The sequence below is a fragment of the Scyliorhinus torazame genome, chromosome 13 (assembly GCF_047496885.1).
Source record: "Scyliorhinus torazame isolate Kashiwa2021f chromosome 13, sScyTor2.1, whole genome shotgun sequence".
Lineage (NCBI taxonomy): Eukaryota > Metazoa > Chordata > Chondrichthyes > Carcharhiniformes > Scyliorhinidae > Scyliorhinus > Scyliorhinus torazame.
Window position 1 is genome coordinate 30,531,721 of NC_092719.1, and position 24,601 is coordinate 30,556,321.

At 28.6% G+C, this 24,601-nt stretch overlaps 1 protein-coding gene across 1 annotated transcript in view; it reads right to left on the bottom strand.

Annotated features, from left to right (window-relative positions):
* Positions 1 to 24,601, bottom strand: part of LOC140387677 (lectin-like) — a 161,722-nt gene that overhangs the window by 107,239 nt on the left and 29,882 nt on the right. The window lies entirely within an intron of this gene.

A 24,601-nucleotide genomic window follows, 5' to 3' on the forward strand; every position in this document is an offset into this window, starting at 1 on the left:
GAGATGTATGCTGAGTTATATACTACTGTGTTCAAACATTTATCAATCTAAGTATAGAGATGTATGCTGAGTTATATAATACTATGTTCAACATTGATCAATCGAAGTATAGAGACGCATGCTGAGTTATATACTACTGTGTTTAAACATTTATCAATCTAAGTATAGAGATGTAGACTGAGTTATATACTACTGTGTTCAAACATTTATCAATCTAAGTATAGAGATATATGCTGAGTTATATACTACTGTGTTCAAACATTTATCAATCTAAGTATCGAGATGTATGCTGAGTTATATACTACTGTGTTCAAACTTTTATCAATCTAAGTATAGAAATGTATGCTGAGTTATATACTACTATGTTCAAACATTTGTCAATCTAAGTATAGAGATGTATGCTGAGTTATATACTACTTTTTTCAAACATTTATCAATCTAAGTATAGAGATGTATGCTGAATTATATACTACTGTGTTCAAACATTTATCAATCTAAGTATAGAGATGTATGCTGATTTATATGCTACTGTGTTCAAATATTTATCAATCTAAGTATAGAGATGTATGCTGAGTTATATAATACTGTGTTCAAACATTTATCAATCTAAGTATTGAGATGTATGCTGAGTTAGATACTACTGTGTTCAAACATTTATCAATTTAAGTAGAGATGTATGCTGAGTTATATACTACTGAGTTCAATCATTTATCAATCTAAGTATAGAGATGTATGCTGAGTTATATACTACTGTGTTCAAACATTTATCAATCTAAGTATAGAGATGTATGCTGAGTTATACACTACTGTGTTCAAACATTTATCAATCTAAGTATAGAGATGTATGCTGAGTTATGTACTACTGTGTTCAAACATTTATCAATCTAAGTATAGAGATGTATGCTGAGTTATATACTACTGTGTTCAAACATTTATCAATCTACGTATAGAGATGTATGCTGAGTTATATACTACTGTGTTCAAACATTTATCAATCTACGTATAGAGATGTCTGCTGAGTATTATACTACTTTGTTCAAACATTTATCAATCTAAGTATAGAGATGTATGCTGAATTATATACTACTGTGTTCAAACATTTATCAATCTAAGTATAGAGATGTATGTTGAGTTATATAATACTGTGTTCAAACATTTATCAATCTAAGTATAGAGATGTATGCTGAATTATATACTACTGTGTTCAAACATTTATCAATCTAAGTATTGAGATGTATGTTGAGTTATATACTACTGTGTTCAAACATTTATCAATCTAAGTATAGAGATGTATGCTGAGTTATATACTACTGTGTTCAAACATTTATCAATCTACGTATAGAGATGTATGCTGAGTTATATACTACTGTGTTCAAACATTTATCAATCTAGGTATAGAGATGTCTGCTGAGTATTATACTACTTTGTTCAAACATTTATCAATCTAAGTATAGAGATGTATGCTGAATTATATAATACTGTGTTCAAACATTTATCAATCTAAGTGTAGAGATGTATGCTGAGTTATATACTACTGTGTTCAAACATTTATCAATCTAAGTATAGAGATGTATGCTGAGTTATATACTACTGTGTTCAAACATTTATCAATCTACGTATAGAGATGTATGCTGAGTTATATACTACTGTGTTCAAACATTTATCAATCTAGGTATAGAGATGTCTGCTGAGTATTATACTACTTTGTTCAAACATTTATCAATCTAAGTATAGAGATGTATGCTGAATTATATAATACTGTGTTCAAACATTTATCAATCTAAGTATTGAGATGCATGCTGAGTTATATAATACTGTGTTCAAACATTTATCAATCTAAGTATCGAGATGTATACTGAGTTATATACTACTGTGTTCAAACATTTGTCAATCTAAGTATAGAGATGTAGACTGAGTTATATACTACTGTGTTCAAACATTTATCAATCTAAGTATCGAGATGTATGCTGAGTTATATACTACTGTGTTCAAACTTTTATCAATCTAAGTATAGAAATGTATGCTGAGTTATATACTACTGTGTTCAAACATTTGTCAATCTAAGTATAGAGATGTCTGCTGAGTTATATATTACTGTGTTCAAACATTTATCAATCTAAGTATAGAGATGTATGCTGAGTTATATACTACTATGTTCAAACATTTATCAATCTAAGTACAGAGATGTATGCTGAGTTATATACTACTGCGTTCAAACATTTATCAATCTAAGTATAGAGATGTATGCTGAATTATATACTACTGTGTTCAAACATTTATCAATCTAAGTATAGAGATATATGCTGAGTTATATACTACTGTGTTCAAACATTTATCAATCTAAGTATCGAGATGTATGCTGAGTTATATACTACTGTGTTCAAACATTTATCAATCTAAGTATAGAGATGTATGCTGAATTATATACTGCTGTGTTCAAACATTTATCAATCTAAGTATAGAGATATATGCTGAGTTATATACTACTGTGTTCAAACATTTATCAATCTAAGTATTGAGATGTATGCTGAGTTATATACTACTGTGTTCAAACTTTTATCAATCTAAGTATAGAAATGTATGCTGAGTTATATACTACTGTGTTCAAACATTTGTCAATCTAAGTATAGAGATGTCTGCTGAGTTATATATTACTGTGTTCAAACATTTATCAATCTAAGTATAGAGATGTATGCTGAGTTAAATACTACTATGTTCAAACATTTATCAATCTAAGTATAGAGATGTATGCTGAGTTATATACTACTGTGTTCAAACATTTATCAATCTAAGTATAGAGATGTATGCTGAATTATATACTAAAGTGTTCAAACATTTATCAATCTAAGTATAGAGATGTATGCTGAGTTATATGCTACTGTGTTCAAACATTTATCAATCTAAGTATAGAGATGTATGCTGAGTTATATACTACTGTGTTCAAACATTTATCAATCTAAGTATAGAGATGTATGCTGAGTTATATAATACTGTGTTCAAACATTTATCAATCTAAGTATAGAGATGTATGCTGAGTTATATACTACTGTGTTCAAACATTTATCAATCTAAGTATAGAGATGTATGCTGAATTATATAATACTGTGTTCAAACATTTATCAATCTAAGTGTAGCGATGTATGCTGAGTTATATAATACTGTGTTCAAACATTTATCAATCTAAGTATAGAGATGAATGCTGAGTTATATACTACTGTGTTCAAACATTTATCAATCTAAGTATAGAGATGTATGCTGAATTATATAATACTGTGTTCAAACATTTATCAATCTAGGTATAGAGATGTCTGCTGAGTTATATACTACTGTGTTCAAACATTTGTCAATCTAAGCATAGAGACGTATGCTGAGTTATATACTACTGTGTTCAAACATTTATCAATCTAAGTATCGAGATGTATGCTGAGTTAGATACTACTGTGTTCAAACATTAATCAATCTAAGTATAGTGATATATGCTGAGTTATATACTACTGTGTTCAAACATTTATCAATCTAAGTATAGAGATGTATGCTGAATTATATAATACTATTTTCAAACATTTATCAATCTAAGTATTGAGATGTATGCTGAGCTTTATACTACTGTGTTCAAACATTTATCAGTCAAAGTAGAGATGTATGCTGAGTTATATACTACTGTGTTCAAACATTTATCAATCTAAGTATAGAGATGTATGCTGAATTATATAATACTATGTTCAACATTGATCAATCGAAGTATAGAGACGCATGCTGAGTTATATACTACTGTGTTTAAACATTTATCAATCTAAGTATAGAGATGTAGACTGAGTTATATACTACTGTGTTCAAACATTTATCAATCTAAGTATAGAGATATATACTACTGTGTTCAAACATTTATCAATCTAAGTATCGAGATGTATGCTGAGTTATATACTACTGTGTTCAAACTTTTATCAATCTAAGTATAGAAATGTATGCTGAGTTATATACTACTATGTTCAAACATTTGTCAATCTAAGTATAGAGATGTATGCTGAGTTATATACTACTTTGTTCAAACATTTATCAATCGAAGTATAGAGATGTATGCTGAATTATATACTACTGTGTTCAAACATTTATCAATCTAAGTATAGAGATGTATGCTGAATTATATACTAAAGTGTTCAAACATTTATCAATCTAAGTATAGAGATGTATGCTGAGTTATATACTACTGTGTCCAAACATTTATCAATCTAAGTATAGAGATGTATGCTGAGTTATATATTACTGTGTTCAAACATTTATCAATCTAAGTATAGAGATGTATGCTGAGTTATATACTGCTGTGTTCAAACATTTATCAATCTAAGTATAGAGATGTATGCTGAATTATATACTACTGTGTTCAAACATTTATCAATCTAAGTATAGAGATGTATGCTGAGTTATATGCTACTGTGTTCAAACATTTATCAATCTAAGTATAGAGATGTATGCTGAGTTATATAATACTGTGTTCAAACATTTATCAATCTAAGTATAGAGATGTATGCTGAGTTATATACTACTGTGTTCAAACATTTATCAATCTAGGTATAGAGATGTCTGCTGAGTTATATACTACTGTGTTCAAACATTTATCAATCTACGTATAGAGATGTCTGCTGAGTTATACACTACTGTGTTCAAACATTTATCAATCTAAGTATAGAGATGTATGCTGAGTTATATACTACTGTGTTCAAACATTTATCAATCTAAGTATAGAGATGTATGCTGAGTTATATACTACTGTGTTCAAACATTTATCAATCTACGTATAGAGGTGTATGCTGAGTTATATACTACTGTGTTCAAACATTTATCAATCTAGGTATAGAGATGTCTGCTGAGTATTATACTACTTTGTTCAAACATTTATCAATCTAAGTATAGAGATGTATGCTGAATTATATACTACTGTGTTCAAACATTTATCAATCTAAGTATAGAGATGTATGTTGAGTTATATAATACTGTGTTCAAACATTTATCAATCTAAGTATTGAGATGTATGCTGAATTATATACTACTGTGTTCAAACATTTATCAATCTAAGTATAGAGATGTATGTTGAGTTATATACTACTGTGTTCAAACATTTATCAATCTAAGTATAGAGATGTATGCTGAGTTATATACTATTGTGTTCAAACATTTATCAATCTACGTATAGAGATGTATGCTGAGTTATATACTACTGTGTTCAAACATTTATCAATCTAGGTATAGAGATGTCTGCTGAGTATTATACTACTTTGTTCAAACATTTATCAATCTAAGTATAGAGATGTATGCTGAATTATATAATACTGTGTTCAAACATTTATCAATCTAAGTGTAGAGATGTATGCTGAGTTATATACTACTGTGTTCAAACATTTATCAATCTAAGTATAGAGATGTATGCTGAGTTATATACTACTGTGTTCAAACATTTATCAATCTACGTATAGAGATGTATGCTGAGTTATATACTACTGTGTTCAAACATTTATCAATCTAGGTATAGAGATGTCTGCTGAGTATTATACTACTTTGTTCAAACATTTATCAATCTAAGTATAGAGATGTATGCTGAATTATATAATACTGTGTTCAAACATTTATCAATCTAAGTATTGAGATGCATGCTGAGTTATATAATACTGTGTTCAAACATTTATCAATCTAAGTATCGAGATGTATACTGAGTTATATACTACTGTGTTCAAACATTTGTCAATCTAAGTATAGAGATGTATGCTGAATTATCTACTACTGTGTTCAAACATTTATCAATCTAAGTATAGAGATGTAGACTGAGTTATATACTACTGTGTTCAAACATTTATCAATCTAAGTATCGAGATGTATGCTGAGTTATATACTACTGTGTTCAAACTTTTATCAATCTAAGTATAGAAATGTATGCTGAGTTATATACTACTGTGTTCAAACATTTGTCAATTTAAGTATAGAGATGTCTGCTGAGTTATATATTACTGTGTTCAAACATTTATCAATCTAAGTATAGAGATGTATGCTGAGTTATATACTACTATGTTCAAACATTTATCAATCTATGTATAGAGATGTATGCTGAGTTATATACTACTGCGTTCAAACATTTATCAATCTAAGTATAGAGATGTATGCTGAATTATATACTACTGTGTTCAAACATTTATCAATCTAAGTATAGAGTATATGCTGAGTTATATACTACTGTGTTCAAACATTTATCAATCTAAGTATCGAGATGTATGCTGAGTTATATACTACTGTGTTCAAACATTTATCAATCTAAGTATAGAGATGTATGCTGAATTATATACTACTGTGTTCAAACATTTATCAATCTAAGTATAGAGATATATGCTGAGTTATATACTACTGTGTTCAAACATTTATCAATCTAAGTATTGAGATGTCTGCTGAGTTATATATTACTGTGTTCAAACATTTATCAATCTAAGTATAGAGATGTATGCTGAGTTATATACTACTATGTTCAAACATTTATCAATCTAAGTATAGAGATGTATGCTGAGTTATATACTAGTGTGTTCAAACATTTATCAATCTAAGTATAGAGATGTATGCTGAATTATATACTACTGTGTTCAAACATTTATCAATCTAAGTATAGAGATGTATGCTGAGTTATATGCTACTGTGTTCAAACATTTATCAATCTAAGTATAGAGATGTATGCTGAATTATATAATACTGTGTTCAAACATTTATCAATCTAAGTGTAGAGATGTATGCTGAGTTATATAATACTGTGTTCAAACATTTATCAATCTAAGTATCGAGATGTATACTGAGTTATATACTACTGTGTTCAAACATTTATCAATCTAAGTATAGAGATGTATGCTGAGTTATATACTACTATGTTCAAACATTTATCAATCTAAGTATCGAGATGTATACTGAGTTATATACTACTGTGTTCAAACATTTGTCAATCTAAGTATAGAGATGTATGCTGAATTATCTACTACTGTGTTCAAACATTTATCAATCTAAGTATAGAGATGTAGACTGAGTTATATACTACTGTGTTCAAACATTTATCAATCTAAGTATCGAGATGTATGCTGAGTTATATACTACTGTGTTCAAACTTTTATCAATCTAAGTATAGAAATGTATGCTGAGTTATATACTACTGTGTTCAAACATTTGTCAATTTAAGTATAGAGATGTCTGCTGAGTTATATATTACTGTGTTCAAACATTTATCAATCTAAGTATAGAGATGTATGCTGAGTTATATACTACTCTGTTCAAACATTTATCAATCTATGTATAGAGATGTATGCTGAGTTATATACTACTGCGTTCAAACATTTATCAATCTAAGTATAGAGATGTATGCTGAATTATATACTACTGTGTTCAAACATTTATCAATCTAAGTATAGAGTATATGCTGAGTTATATACTACTGTGTTCAAACATTTATCAATCTAAGTATCGAGATGTATGCTGAGTTATATACTACTGTGTTCAAACATTTATCAATCTAAGTATAGAGATGTATGCTGAATTATATACTACTGTGTTCAAACATTTATCAATCTAAGTATAGAGATATATGCTGAGTTATATACTACTGTGTTCAAACATTTATCAATCTAAGTATTGAGATGTATGCTGAGTTATATACTACTGTGTTCAAACTTTTATCAATCTAAGTATAGAAATGTATGTTGAGTTATATACTACTGTGTTCAAACATTTGTCAATCTAAGTATAGAGATGTCTGCTGAGTTATATATTACTGTGTTCAAACATTTATCAATCTAAGTATAGAGATGTATGCTGAGTTATATACTACTATGTTCAAACATTTATCAATCTAAGTATAGAGATGTATGCTGAGTTATATACTAGTGTGTTCAAACATTTATCAATCTAAGTATAGAGATGTATGCTGAATTATATACTACTGTGTTCAAACATTTATCAATCTAAGTATAGAGATGTATGCTGAGTTATATGCTACTGTGTTCAAACATTTATCAATCTAAGTATAGAGATGTATGCTGAATTATATAATACTGTGTTCAAACATTTATCAATCTAAGTGTAGAGATGTATGCTGAGTTATATAATACTGTGTTCAAACATTTATCAATCTAAGTATCGAGATGTATACTGAGTTATATACTACTGTGTTCAAACATTTGTCAATCTAAGTATAGAGATGTATGCTGAGTTATATACTACTGTGTTCAAACATTTATCAATCTAAATATCGAGATGTATGCTGAGTTAGATACTACTGTGTTCAAACATTTATCAATCTAAGTATAGTGATATATGCTGAGTTATATACTACTGTGTTCAAACATTTATCAATCTAAGTACCGAGATGTATGCTGAATTATATAATACTATGTTCAAACATTTATCAATCTAAGTATAGAGATGTATGCTGAGTTATATACTCCTGTGTTCAAACATTTATCAGTCTAAGTACAGATGTATGCTGAGTTATATACTACTGTGTTCAAACATTTATCAATCTAAGTATAGAGATGTATGCTGAGTTATATAATACTGTGTTCAAACATTTATCAATCTAAGTATTGAGATGTACGCTGAGTTATATACTACTGTGTTCAAACATTTATCAATCTAAGTATAGAGATGTATGCTGAGTTATATACTACTGTGTTCAAACATTTATCAATCTAAGTATCGAGATGTATGCTGAGTTATATAATACTGTGTTCAAACATTTATCAATCTAAGTATAGAGATGTATGCTGAGTTAAATACTACTGTGTTCAAACATTTATCAGTCTAAGTACAGATGTATGCTGAGTTATATACTACTGTGTTCAAACATTTATCAATCTAAGTATAGAGATGTATGCTGAGTTATATACTACTGTGTTCAAACATTTATCAATCTAAATATCGAGATGTATGCTGAGTTAGATACTACTGTGTTCAAACATTTATCAATCTAAGTATAGTGATATATGCTGAGTTATATACTACTGTGTTCAAACATTTATCAATCTAAGTATCGAGATGTATGCTGAATTATATAATGCTATGTTCAAACATTTATCAATCTAAGTATAGAGATGTATGCTGAGTTATATACTCCTGTGTTCAAACATTTATCAGTCTAAGTACAGATGTATGCTGAGTTATATACTACTGTGTTCAAACATTTATCAATCTAAGTATAGAGATGTATGCTGAGTTATATAATACTGTGTTCAAACATTTATCAATCTAAGTATTGAGATGTATGCTGAGTTATATACGACTGTGTTCAAACATTTATCAATCTAAGTACAGAGATGTATGCTGAGTTATATAATACTGTGTTCAAACATTTATCAATCTAAGTATAGAGATGTATGCTGAGTTATATACTACTGTGTTCAAACATTTATCAGTCTAAGTACAGATGTATGCTGAGTTATATACTACTGTGTTCAAACATTTATCAATCTAAGTATAGAGATGTATGCTGAGTTATATAATACTGTGTTCAAACATTTATCAATCTAAGTATTGAGATGTATGCTGAGTTATATACTACTGTGTTCAAACATTTATCAATTTAAGTAGAGCTGTATGCTGAGTTATATACTACTGAGTTCAAACATTTATCAATCTAAGTACAGATGTATGCTGAGTTATATACTACTGTGTTCAAACATTTATCAATCTAAGTATAGAGATGTCTGCTGAGTTATATACTACTGTGTTCAAACATTTGTCAATCTAAGCATAGAGACGTATGCTGAGTTATATACTACTGTGTTCAAACATTTATCAATCTAAGTATCGAGATGTATGCTGAGTTAGATACTACTGTGTTCAAACATTAATCAATCTAAGTATAGTGATATATGCTGAGTTATATACTACTGTGTTCAAACATTTATCAATCTAAGTATAGAGATGTATGCTGAATTATATAATACTATTTTCAAACATTTATCAATCTAAGTATTGAGATGTATGCTGAGCTTTATACTACTGTGTTCAAACATTTATCAGTCAAAGTAGAGATGTATGCTGAGTTATATACTACTGTGTTCAAACATTTATCAATCTAAGTATAGAGATGTATGCTGAGTTATATAATACTATGTTCAACATTGATCAATCGAAGTATAGAGACGCATGCTGAGTTATATACTACTGTGTTTAAACATTTATCAATCTAAGTATAGAGATGTAGACTGAGTTATATACTACTGTGTTCAAACATTTATCAATCTAAGTATAGAGATATATACTACTGTGTTCAAACATTTATCAATCTAAGTATCGAGATGTATGCTGAGTTATATACTACTGTGTTCAAACTTTTATCAATCTAAGTATAGAAATGTATGCTGAGTTATATACTACTATGTTCAAACATTTGTCAATCTAAGTATAGAGATGTATGCTGAGTTATATACTACTTTGTTCAAACATTTATCAATCTAAGTATAGAGATATATGCTGAATTATATACTACTGTGTTCAAACATTTATCAATCTAAGTATAGAGATGTATGCTGAATTATATACTAAAGTGTTCAAACATTTATCAATCTAAGTATAGAGATGTATGCTGAGTTATATACTACTGTGTCCAAACATTTATCAATCTAAGTATAGAGATGTATGCTGAGTTATATACTACTGTGTTCAAACATTTATCAATCTAAGTATAGAGATGTATGCTGAGTTATATACTGCTGTGTTCAAACATTTATCAATCTAAGTATAGAGATGTATGCTGAATTATATACTACTGTGTTCAAACATTTATCAATCTAAGTATAGAGATGTATGCTGAGTTATATGCTACTGTGTTCAAACATTTATCAATCTAAGTATAGAGATGTATGCTGAGTTATATAATACTGTGTTCAAACATTTATCAATCTAAGTATAGAGATGTATGCTGAGTTATATACTACTGTGTTCAAACATTTATCAATTTAAGTAGAGATGTATGCTGAGGTATATACTACTGAATTCAATCATTTATCAATCTAAGTATAGAGATGTATGCTGAGTTATATACTACTGTGTTCAAACATTTATCAATCTAAGTATAGAGATGTATGCTGAGTTATATACTACTGTGTTCAAACATTTATCAATCTACGTATAGAGATGTCTGCTGAGTTATACACTACTGTGTTCAAACATTTATCAATCTAAGTATAGAGATGTATGCTGAGTTATATACTACTGTGTTCAAACATTTATCAATCTAAGTATAGAGATGTATGCTGAGTTATATACTACTGTGTTCAAACATTTATCAATCTACGTATAGAGGTGTATGCTGAGTTATATACTACTGTGTTCAAACATTTATCAATCTAGGTATAGAGATGTCTGCTGAGTATTATACTACTTTGTTCAAACATTTATCAATCTAAGTATTGAGATGTATGCTGAATTATATACTACTGTGTTCAAACATTTATCAATCTAAGTATAGAAATGTATGTTGAGTTATATACTACTGTGTTCAAACATTTATCAATCTAAGTATAGAGATGTATGCTGAGTTATATACTATTGTGTTCAAACATTTATCAATCTACGTATAGAGATGTATGCTGAGTTATATACTACTGTGTTCAAACATTTATCAATCTAGGTATAGAGATGTCTGCTGAGTATTATACTACTTTGTTCAAACATTTATCAATCTAAGTATAGAGATGTATGCTGAATTATATAATACTGTGTTCAAACATTTATCAATCTAAGTGTAGAGATGTATGCTGAGTTATATACTACTGTGTTCAAACATTTATCAATCTAAGTATAGAGATGTATGCTGAGTTATATACTACTGTGTTCAAACATTTATCAATCTACGTATAGAGATGTATGCTGAGTTATATACTACTGTGTTCAAACATTTATCAATCTAGGTATAGAGATGTCTGCTGAGTATTATACTCCTTTGTTCAAACATTTATCAATCTAAGTATAGAGATGTATGCTGAATTATATAATACTGTGTTCAAACATTTATCAATCTAAGTATTGAGATGCATGCTGAGTTATATAATACTGTGTTCAAACATTTATCAATCTAAGTATCGAGATGTATACTGAGTTATATACTACTGTGTTCAAACATTTGTCAATCTAAGTATAGAGATGTATGCTGAATTATCTACTACTGTGTTCAAACATTTATCAATCTAAGTATAGAGATGTAGACTGAGTTATATACTACTGTGTTCAAACATTTATCAATCTAAGTATCGAGATGTATGCTGAGTTATATACTACTGTGTTCAAACTTTTATCAATCTAAGTATAGAAATGTATGCTGAGTTATATACTACTGTGTTCAAACATTTGTCAATCTAAGTATAGAGATGTCTGCTGAGTTATATATTACTGTGTTCAAACATTTATCAATCTAAGTATAGAGATGTATGCTGAGTTATATACTACTATGTTCAAACATTTATCAATCTAAGTATAGAGATGTATGCTGAGTTATATACTACTGCGTTCAAACATTTATCAATCTAAGTATAGAGATGTATGCTGAATTATATACTACTGTGTTCAAACATTTATCAATCTAAGTATAGAGTATATGCTGAGTTATATACTACTGTGTTCAAACATTTATCAATCTAAGAATCGAGATGTATGCTGAGTTATATACTACTGTGTTCAAACATTTATCAATCTAAGTATAGAGATGTATGCTGAATTATATACTACTGTGTTCAAACATTTATCAATCTAAGTATAGAGATATATGCTGAGTTATATACTACTGTGTTCAAACATTTATCAATCTAAGTATTGAGATGTATGCTGAGTTATATACTACTGTGTTCAAACTTTTATCAATCTAAGTATAGAAATGTATGTTGAATTATATACTACTGTGTTCAAACATTTGTCAATCTAAGTATAGAGATGTCTGCTGAGTTATATATTACTGTGTTCAAACATTTATCAATCTAAGTATAGAGATGTATGCTGAGTTATATACTACTATGTTCAAACATTTATCAATCTAAGTATAGAGATGTATGCTGAGTTATATACTACTGTGTTCAAACATTTATCAATCTAAGTATAGAGATGTATGCTGAATTATATACTACTGTGTTCAAACATTTATCAATCTAAGTATAGAGATGTATGCTGAGTTATATGCTACTGTGTTCAAACATTTATCAATCTAAGTATAGAGATGTATGCTGAATTATATAATACTGTGTTCAAACATTTATCAATCTAAGTGTAGAGATGTATGCTGAGTTATATAATACTGTGTTCAAACATTTATCAATCTAAGTATCGAGATGTATACTGAGTTATATACTACTGTGTTCAAACATTTGTCAATCTAAGTATAGAGATGTATGCTGAGTTATATACTACTGTGTTCAAACATTTATCAATCTAAATATCGAGATGTATGCTGAGTTAGATACTACTGTGTTCAAACATTTATCAATCTAAGTATAGTGATATATGCTGAGTTATATACTACTGTGTTCAAACATTTATCAATCTAAGTATCGAGATGTATGCTGAGTTATATACTACTGTGTTCAAACTTTTATCAATCTAAGTATAGAAATGTATGCTGAGTTATATACTACTGTGTTCAAACATTTGTCAATCTAAGTATAGAGATGTCTGCTGAGTTATATATTACTGTGTTCAAACATTTATCAATCTAAGTATAGAGATGTATGCTGAGTTATATACTACTATGTTCAAACATTTATCAATCTAAGTATAGAGATGTATGCTGAGTTATATACTACTGCGTTCAAACATTTATCAATCTAAGTATAGAGATGTATGCTGAATTATATACTACTGTGTTCAAACATTTATCAATCTAAGTATAGAGTATATGCTGAGTTATATACTACTGTGTTCAAACATTTATCAATCTAAGAATCGAGATGTATGCTGAGTTATATACTACTGTGTTCAAACATTTATCAATCTAAGTATTGAGATGCATGCTGAGTTATATAATACTGTGTTCAAACATTTATCAATCTAAGTATCGAGATGTATACTGAGTTATATACTACTGTGTTCAAACATTTGTCAATCTAAGTATAGAGATGTATGCTGAATTATCTACTACTGTGTTCAAACATTTATCAATCTAAGTATAGAGATGTAGACTGAGTTATATACTACTGTGTTCAAACATTTATCAATCTAAGTATCGAGATGTATGCTGAGTTATATACTACTGTGTTCAAACTTTTATCAATCTAAGTATAGAAATGTATGCTGAGTTATATACTACTGTGTTCAAACATTTGTCAATCTAAGTATAGAGATGTCTGCTGAGTTATATATTACTGTGTTCAAACATTTATCAATCTAAGTATAGAGATGTATGCTGAGTTATATACTACTATGTTCAAACATTTATCAATCTAAGTATAGAGATGTATGCTGAGTTATATACTACTGCGTTCAAACATTTATCAATCTAAGTATAGAGATGTATGCTGAATTATATACTACTGTGTTCAAACATTTATCAATCTAAGTATAGAGTATATGCTGAGTTATATACTACTGTGTTCAAACATTTATCAATCTAAGAATCGAGATGTATGCTGAGTTATATACTACTGTGTTCAAACATTTATCAATCTAAGTATAGAGATGTATGCTGAATTATATACTACTGTGTTCAAACATTTATCAATCTAAGTATAGAGATATATGCTGAGTTATATACTACTGTGTTCAAACATTTATCAATCTAAGTATTGAGATGTATGCTGAGTTATATACTACTGTGTTCAAACTTTTATCAATCTAAGTATAGAAATGTATGTTGAATTATATACTACTGTGTTCAAACATTTGTCAATCTAAGTATAGAGATGTCTGCTGAGTTATATATTACTGTGTTCAAACATTTATCAATCTAAGTATAGAGATGTATGCTGAGTTATATACTACTATGTTCAAACATTTATCAATCTAAGTATAGAGATGTATGCTGAGTTATATACTACTGTGTTCAAACATTTATCAATCTAAGTATAGAGATGTATGCTGAATTATATACTACTGTGTTCAAACATTTATCAATCTAAGTATAGAGATGTATGCTGAGTTATATGCTACTGTGTTCAAACATTTATCAATCTAAGTATAGAGATGTATGCTGAATTATATAATACTGTGTTCAAACATTTATCAATCTAAGTGTAGAGATGTATGCTGAGTTATATAATACTGTGTTCAAACATTTATCAATCTAAGTATCGAGATGTATACTGAGTTATATACTACTGTGTTCAAACATTTGTCAATCTAAGTATAGAGATGTATGCTGAGTTATATACTACTGTGTTCAAACATTTATCAATCTAAATATCGAGATGTATGCTGAGTTAGATACTACTGTGTTCAAACATTTATCAATCTAAGTATAGTGATATATGCTGAGTTATATACTACTGTGTTCAAACATTTATCAATCTAAGTACCGAGATGTATGCTGAATTATATAATACTATGTTCAAACATTTATCAATCTAAGTATAGAGATGTATGCTGAGGTATATACTCCTGTGTTCAAACATTTATCAGTCTAAGTACAGATGTATGCTGAGTTATATACTACTGTGTTCAAACATTTATCAATCTAAGTATAGAGATGTATGCTGAGTTATATAATACTGTGTTCAAACATTTATCAATCTAAGTATTGAGATGTACGCTGAGTTATATACTACTGTGTTCAAACATTTATCAATCTAAGTATAGAGATGTATGCTGAGTTATATACTACTGTGTTCAAACATTTATCAATCTAAGTATCGAGATGTATGCTGAGTTATATAATACTGTGTTCAAACATTTATCAATCTAAGTATAGAGATGTATGCTGAGTTAAATACTACTGTGTTCAAACATTTATCAGTCTAAGTACAGATGTATGCTGAGTTATATACTACTGTGTTCAAACATTTATCAATCTAAGTATAGAGATGTATGCTGAGTTATATACTACTGTGTTCAAACATTTATCAATCTAAATATCGAGATGTATGCTGAGTTAGATACTACTGTGTTCAAACATTTATCGATCTAAGTATAGTGATATATGCTGAGTTATATACTACTGTGTTCAAACATTTATCAATCTAAGTATCGAGATGTATGCTGAATTATATAATGCTATGTTCAAACATTTATCAATCTAAGTATAGAGATGTATGCTGAGTTATATACTCCTGTGTTCAAACATTTATCAGTCTAAGTACAGATGTATGCTGAGTTATATACTACTGTGTTCAAACATTTATCAATCTAAGTATAGAGATGTATGCTGAGTTATATAATACTGTGTTCAAACATTTATCAATCTAAGTATTGAGATGTATGCTGAGTTATATACGACTGTGTTCAAACATTTATCAATCTAAGTACAGAGATGTATGCTGAGTTATATAATACTGTGTTCAAACATTTATCAATCTAAGTATAGAGATGTATGCTGAGTTATATACTACTGTGTTCAAACATTTATCAGTCTAAGTACAGATGTATGCTGAGTTATATACTACTGTGTTCAAACATTTATCAATCTAAGTATAGAGATGTATGCTGAGTTATATAATACTGTGTTCAAACATTTATCAATCTAAGTATTGAGATGTATGCTGAGTTATATACTACTGTGTTCAAACATTTATCAATTTAAGTAGAGCTGTATGCTGAGTTATATACTACTGAGTTCAAACATTTATCAATCTAAGTACAGAGATGTATGTTGAGTTATATACTACTGTGTTCAAACATTTATCAATCTAAGTATAGAGATGTATGCTGAGTTATATAATACTGTGTTCAAACATTTATCAATCTAAGTATTGCGATGTATGCTGAGTTATATACTACTGTGTTCAAATATTTATCAATCTAAGTATAGAGATGTATGCTGAGTTATGTACTACTGTGTTCAAACATTTATCAATCTAAGTATAGAGATGTATGCTGAGTTATATAATACTGTGTTCAAACATTTATCAATCTAAGTATTGAGATGTATGCTGAGTTATATACTACTGTGTTCAAACATTTATCAATTTAAGTAGAGCTGTATGCTGAGTTATATACTACTGTGTTCAAACATTTATCAATCTAAGTACAGAGATGTATGCTGAGTTATATAATACTGTGTTCAAACATTTATCAATCTAAGTATAGAGATGTATGCTGAGTTATATACTACTGTGTTCAAACATTTATCAGTCTAAGTACAGATGTATGCTGAGTTATATACTACTGTGTTCAAACATTTATCAATCTAAGTATAGAGATGTATGCTGAGTTATATAATACTGTGTTCAAACATTTATCAATCTAAGTATTGAGATGTATGCTGAGTTATATACGACTGTGTTCAAACATTTATCAATCTAAGTACAGAGATGTATGCTGAGTTATATAATACTGTGTTCAAACATTTATCAATCTAAGTATAGAGATGTATGCTGAATTATATACTACTGTGTTCAAACATTTATCAATCTAAGTATAGAGATGTATGCTGAGTTATATACCACTGTGTTCAAACATTTATCAATCTAAGTATAGAGATGTATGCTGAGTTATATAATACTGTGTTCAAACATTTATCAATCTAAGTATAGAGATGTATGCTGAGTTATATACTACTGTGTTCAAACATTTATCAGTCTAAGTACAGATGTATGCTGAGTTATATAATACTGTGTTCAAACATTTATCAATCTAAGTATAGAGATGTATGCTGAGTTATATACCACTGTGTTCAAACATTTATCAATCTAAGTATAGAGATGTATGCTGAGTTATATAATACTGTGTTCAAACATTTATCAATCTAAGTATAGAGATGTATGCTGAATTATATACTACTGTGTTCAAACATTTATCAGTCTAAGTACAGATGTATGCTGAGTTATATACTACTGTGTTCAAACATTTATCAATCTAAGTATAGAGATGTATGCTGAGTTATATAATACTGTGTTCAAACATTTATCAATCTAAGTATTGAGATGTATGCTGAGTTATATACTACTGTGTTCAAACATTTATCAATTTAAGTAGAGCTGTATGCTGAGTTATATACTACTGAGTTCAAACATTTATCAATCTAAGTACAGAGATGTATGTTGAGTTATATACTACTGTGTTCAAACATTTATCAATCTAAGTATAGAGATGTATGCTGAGTTATATAATACTGTGTTCAAACATTTATCAATCTAAGTATTGAGATGTATGCTGAGTTATATACTACTGTGTTCAAATATTTATCAATCTAAGTATAGAGATGTATGCTGAGTTATGTACTACTGTGTTCAAACATTTATCAATCTAAATATCGAGATGTATGCTGAGTTAGATACTACTGTGTTCAAACATTTATCAATCTAAGTATAGTGATATATGCTGAGTTATATACTACTGTGTTCAAACATTTATCAATCTAAGTACCGAGATGTATGCTGAATTATATAATACTATGTTCAAACATTTATCAATCTAAGTATAGAGATGTATGCTGAGGTATATACTCCTGTGTTCAAACATTTATCAGTCTAAGTACAGATGTATGCTGAGTTATATACTACTGTGTTCAAACATTTATCAATCTAAGTATAGAGATGTATGCTGAGTTATATAATACTGTGTTCAAACATTTATCAATCTAAGTATTGAGATGTACGCTGAGTTATATACTACTGTGTTCAAACATTTATCAATCTAAGTATAGAGATGTATGCTGAGTTATATACTACTGTGTTCAAACATTTATCAATCTAAGTATCGAGATGTATGCTGAGTTATATAATACTGTGTTCAAACATTTATCAATCTAAGTATAGAGATGTATGCTGAGTTAAATACTACTGTGTTCAAACATTTATCAGTCTAAGTACAGATGTATGCTGAGTTATATACTACTGTGTTCAAACATTTATCAATCTAAGTATAGAGATGTATGCTGAGTTATATACTACTGTGTTCAAACATTTATCAATCTAAATATCGAGATGTATGCTGAGTTAGATACTACTGTGTTCAAACATTTATCGATCTAAGTATAGTGATATATGCTGAGTTATATACTACTGTGTTCAAACATTTATCAATCTAAGTATCGAGATGTATGCTGAATTATATAATGCTATGTTCAAACATTTATCAATCTAAGTATAGAGATGTATGCTGAGTTATATACTCCTGTGTTCAAACATTTATCAGTCTAAGTACAGATGTATGCTGAGTTATATACTACTGTGTTCAAACATTTATCAATCTAAGTATAGAGATGTATGCTGAGTTATATAATACTGTGTTCAAACATTTATCAATCTAAGTATTGAGATGTATGCTGAGTTATATACGACTGTGTTCAAACATTTATCAATCTAAGTACAGAGATGTATGCTGAGTTATATAATACTGTGTTCAAACATTTATCAATCTAAGTATAGAGATGTATGCTGAGTTATATACTACTGTGTTCAAACATTTATCAGTCTAAGTACAGATGTATGCTGAGTTATATACTACTGTGTTCAAACATTTATCAATCTAAGTATAGAGATGTATGCTGAGTTATATAATACTGTGTTCAAACATTTATCAATCTAAGTATTGAGATGTATGCTGAGTTATATACTACTGTGTTCAAACATTTATCAATTTAAGTAGAGCTGTATGCTGAGTTATATACTACTGAGTTCAAACATTTATCAATCTAAGTACAGAGATGTATGTTGAGTTATATACTACTGTGTTCAAACATTTATCAATCTAAGTATAGAGATGTATGCTGAGTTATATAATACTGTGTTCAAACATTTATCAATCTAAGTATTGCGATGTATGCTGAGTTATATACTACTGTGTTCAAATATTTATCAATCTAAGTATAGAGATGTATGCTGAGTTATGTACTACTGTGTTCAAACATTTATCAATCTAAGTATAGAGATGTATGCTGAGTTATATAATACTGTGTTCAAACATTTATCAATCTAAGTATTGAGATGTATGCTGAGTTATATACTACTGTGTTCAAACATTTATCAATTTAAGTAGAGCTGTATGCTGAGTTATATACTACTGTGTTCAAACATTTATCAATCTAAGTACAGAGATGTATGCTGAGTTATATAATACTGTGTTCAAACATTTATCAATCTAAGTATAGAGATGTATGCTGAGTTATATACTACTGTGTTCAAACATTTATCAGTCTAAGTACAGATGTATGCTGAGTTATATACTACTGTGTTCAAACATTTATCAATCTAAGTATAGAGATGTATGCTGAGTTATATAATACTGTGTTCAAACATTTATCAATCTAAGTATTGAGATGTATGCTGAGTTATATACGACTGTGTTCAAACATTTATCAATCTAAGTACAGAGATGTATGCTGAGTTATATAATACTGTGTTCAAACATTTATCAATCTAAGTATAGAGATGTATGCTGAATTATATACTACTGTGTTCAAACATTTATCAATCTAAGTATAGAGATGTATGCTGAGTTATATACCACTGTGTTCAAACATTTATCAATCTAAGTATAGAGATGTATGCTGAGTTATATAATACTGTGTTCAAACATTTATCAATCTAAGTATAGAGATGTATGCTGAGTTATATACTACTGTGTTCAAACATTTATCAGTCTAAGTACAGATGTATGCTGAGTTATATAATACTGTGTTCAAACATTTATCAATCTAAGTATAGAGATGTATGCTGAGTTATATACCACTGTGTTCAAACATTTATCAATCTAAGTATAGAGATGTATGCTGAGTTATATAATACTGTGTTCAAACATTTATCAATCTAAGTATAGAGATGTATGCTGAATTATATACTACTGTGTTCAAACATTTATCAGTCTAAGTACAGATGTATGCTGAGTTATATACTACTGTGTTCAAACATTTATCAATCTAAGTATAGAGATGTATGCTGAGTTATATAATACTGTGTTCAAACATTTATCAATCTAAGTATTGAGATGTATGCTGAGTTATATACTACTGTGTTCAAACATTTATCAATTTAAGTAGAGCTGTATGCTGAGTTATATACTACTGAGTTCAAACATTTATCAATCTAAGTACAGAGATGTATGTTGAGTTATATACTACTGTGTTCAAACATTTATCAATCTAAGTATAGAGATGTATGCTGAGTTATATAATACTGTGTTCAAACATTTATCAATCTAAGTATTGAGATGTATGCTGAGTTATATACTACTGTGTTCAAATATTTATCAATCTAAGTATAGAGATGTATGCTGAGTTATGTACTACTGTGTTCAAACATTTATCAATCTAAGTATAGAGATGTATGCTGAGTTATATAATACTGTGTTCAAACATTTATCAATCTAAGTATTGAGATGTATGCTGAGTTAAATACTACTGTGTTCAAACATTTATCAATTTAAGTAGAGCTGTATGCTGAGTTATATACTACTGTGTTCAAACATTTATCAATCTAAGTACAGAGATGTATGCTGAGTTATATAATACTGTGTTCAAACATTTATCAATCTAAGTATAGAGATGTATGCTGAGTTATATACTACTGTGTTCAAACATTTATCAATCTAAGTATAGAGATGTATGCTGAGTTATATACTACTGTGTTCAAACATTTATCAGTCTAAGTACAGATGTATGCTGAGTTATATACTACTGTGTTCAAACATTTATCAATCTAAGTATAGAGATGTATGCTGAGTTATATAATACTGTGTTCAAACATTTATCAATCTAAGTATTGAGATGTATGCTGAGTTATATACGACTGTGTTCAAACATTTATCAATCTAAGTACAGAGATGTATGCTGAGTTATATAATACTGTGTTCAAACATTTATCAATCTAAGTATAGAGATGTATGCTGAGTTATATAATACTGTGTTCAAACATTTATCAATCTAAGTATTGAGATGTATGCTGAGTTATATACGACTGTGTTCAAACATTTATCAATCTAAGTACAGAGATGTATGCTGAGTTATATAATACTGTGTTCAAACATTTATCAATCTAAGTATAGAGATGTATGCTGAGTTATATACTACTGTGTTCAAACATTTATCAGTCTAAGTACAGATGTATGCTGAGTTATATACTACTGTGTTCAAACATTTATCAATCTAAGTATAGAGATGTATGCTGAGTTATATAATACTGTGTTCAAACATTTATCAATCTAAGTATTGAGATGTATGCTGAGTTATATACTACTGTGTTCAAACATTTATCAATTTAAGTAGAGCTGTATGCTGAGTTATATACTACTGAGTTCAAACATTTATCAATCTAAGTACAGAGATGTATGTTGAGTTATATACTACTGTGTTCAAACATTTATCAATCTAAGTATAGAGATGTATGCTGAGTTATATAATACTGTGTTCAAACATTTATCAATCTAAGTATTGAGATGTATGCTGAGTTATATACTACTGTGTTCAAATATTTATCAATCTAAGTATAGAGATGTATGCTGAGTTATGTACTACTGTGTTCAAACATTTATCAATCTAAGTATAGAGATGTATGCTGAGTTATATACTACTGTGTTCAAACTTTTATCAATCTAAGTATAGAAATGTATGCTGAGTTATATACTACTGTGTTCAAACATTTGTCAATCTAAGTATAGAGATGTCTGCTGAGTTATATATTACTGTGTTCAAACATTTATCAATCTAAGTATAGAGATGTATGCTGAGTTATATACTACTATGTTCAAACATTTATCAATCTAAGTATAGAGATGTATGCTGAGTTATATACTACTGTGTTCAAACATTTATCAATCTAAGTAAAGAGATGTATGCTGAATTATATACTAAAGTGTTCAAACATTTATCAATCTAAGTATAGAGATGTATGCTGAGTTATATGCTACTGTGTTCAAACATTTATCAATCTAAGTATAGAGATGTATGCTGAGTTATATACTACTGTGTCCAAACATTTATCAATCTAAGTATAGAGATGTATGCTGAGTTATATACTACTGTGTTCAAACATTTATCAATCTAAGTATAGAGATGTATGCTGAGTTATATACTACTGTGTTCAAACATTTATCAATCTAAGTATAGAGATGTATGCTGAATTATATACTAAAGTGTTCAAACATTTATCAATCTAAGTATAGAGATGTATGCTGAGTTATATGCTACTGTGTTCAAACATTTATCAATCTAAGTATAGAGATGTATGCTGAGTTATATACTACTTTGTCCAAACATTTATCAATCTAAGTATAGAGATGTATGCTGAGTTATATACTACTGTGTTCAAACATTTATCAATCTAAGTATAGAGATGTATGCTGAGTTATATACTACTGTGTTCAAACATTTATCAATCTAAGTATAGAGATGTATGCTGAATTATATACTACTGTGTTCAAACATTTATCAATCTAAGTATAGAGATGTATGCTGAGTTATATGCTACTGTGTTCAAACATTTATCAATCTAAGTATCGAGATGAATGCTGAGTTATATAATACTGTGTTCAAACATTTATCAATCTAAGTATAGAGATGTATGCTGAGTTATATACTACTGTGTTCAAACATTTATCAATTTAAGTAGAGGTGTATGCTGAGGTATATACTACTGAATTCAATCATTTATCAATCTAAGTATAGAGATGTATGCTGAGTTATATACTACTGTGTTCAAACATTTATCAATCTAAGTATAGAGATGTATGCTGAGTTATATACTACTGTGTTCAAACATTTATCAATCTACGTATAGAGATGTCTGCTGAGTTATACACTACTGTGTTCAAACATTTATCAATCTAAGTATAGAGATGTATGCTGAGTTATATACTACTGTGTTCAAACATTTATCAATCTAAGTATAGAGATGTATGCTGAGTTATATACTACTGTGTTCAAACATTTATCAATCTACGTATAGAGGTGTATGCTGAGTTATATACTACTGTGTTCAAACATTTATCAATCTAGGTATAGAGATGTCTGCTGAGTATTATACTACTTTGTTCAAACATTTATCAATCTAAGTATAGAGATGTATTCTGAATTATATACTACTGTGTTCAAACATTTATCAATCTAAGTATAGAGATGTATGTTGAGTTATATAATACTGTGTTCAAACATTTATCAATCTAAGTATAGAGATGTATGCTGAATTATATACTACTGTGTTCAAACATTTATCAATCTAAGTATAGAGATGTATGTTGAGTTATATACTACTGTGTTCAAACATTTATCAATCTAAGTATAGAGATGTATGCTGAGTTATATACTACTGTGTTCAAACATTTATCAATCTACGTATAGAGATGTATGCTGAGTTATATACTACTGTGTTCAAACATTTATCAATCTAGGTATAGAGATGTCTGCTGAGTATTATACTACTTTGTTCAAACATTTATCAATCTAAGTATAGAGATGTATGCTGAATTATATAATACTGTGTTCAAACATTTATCAATCTAAGTGTAGAGATGT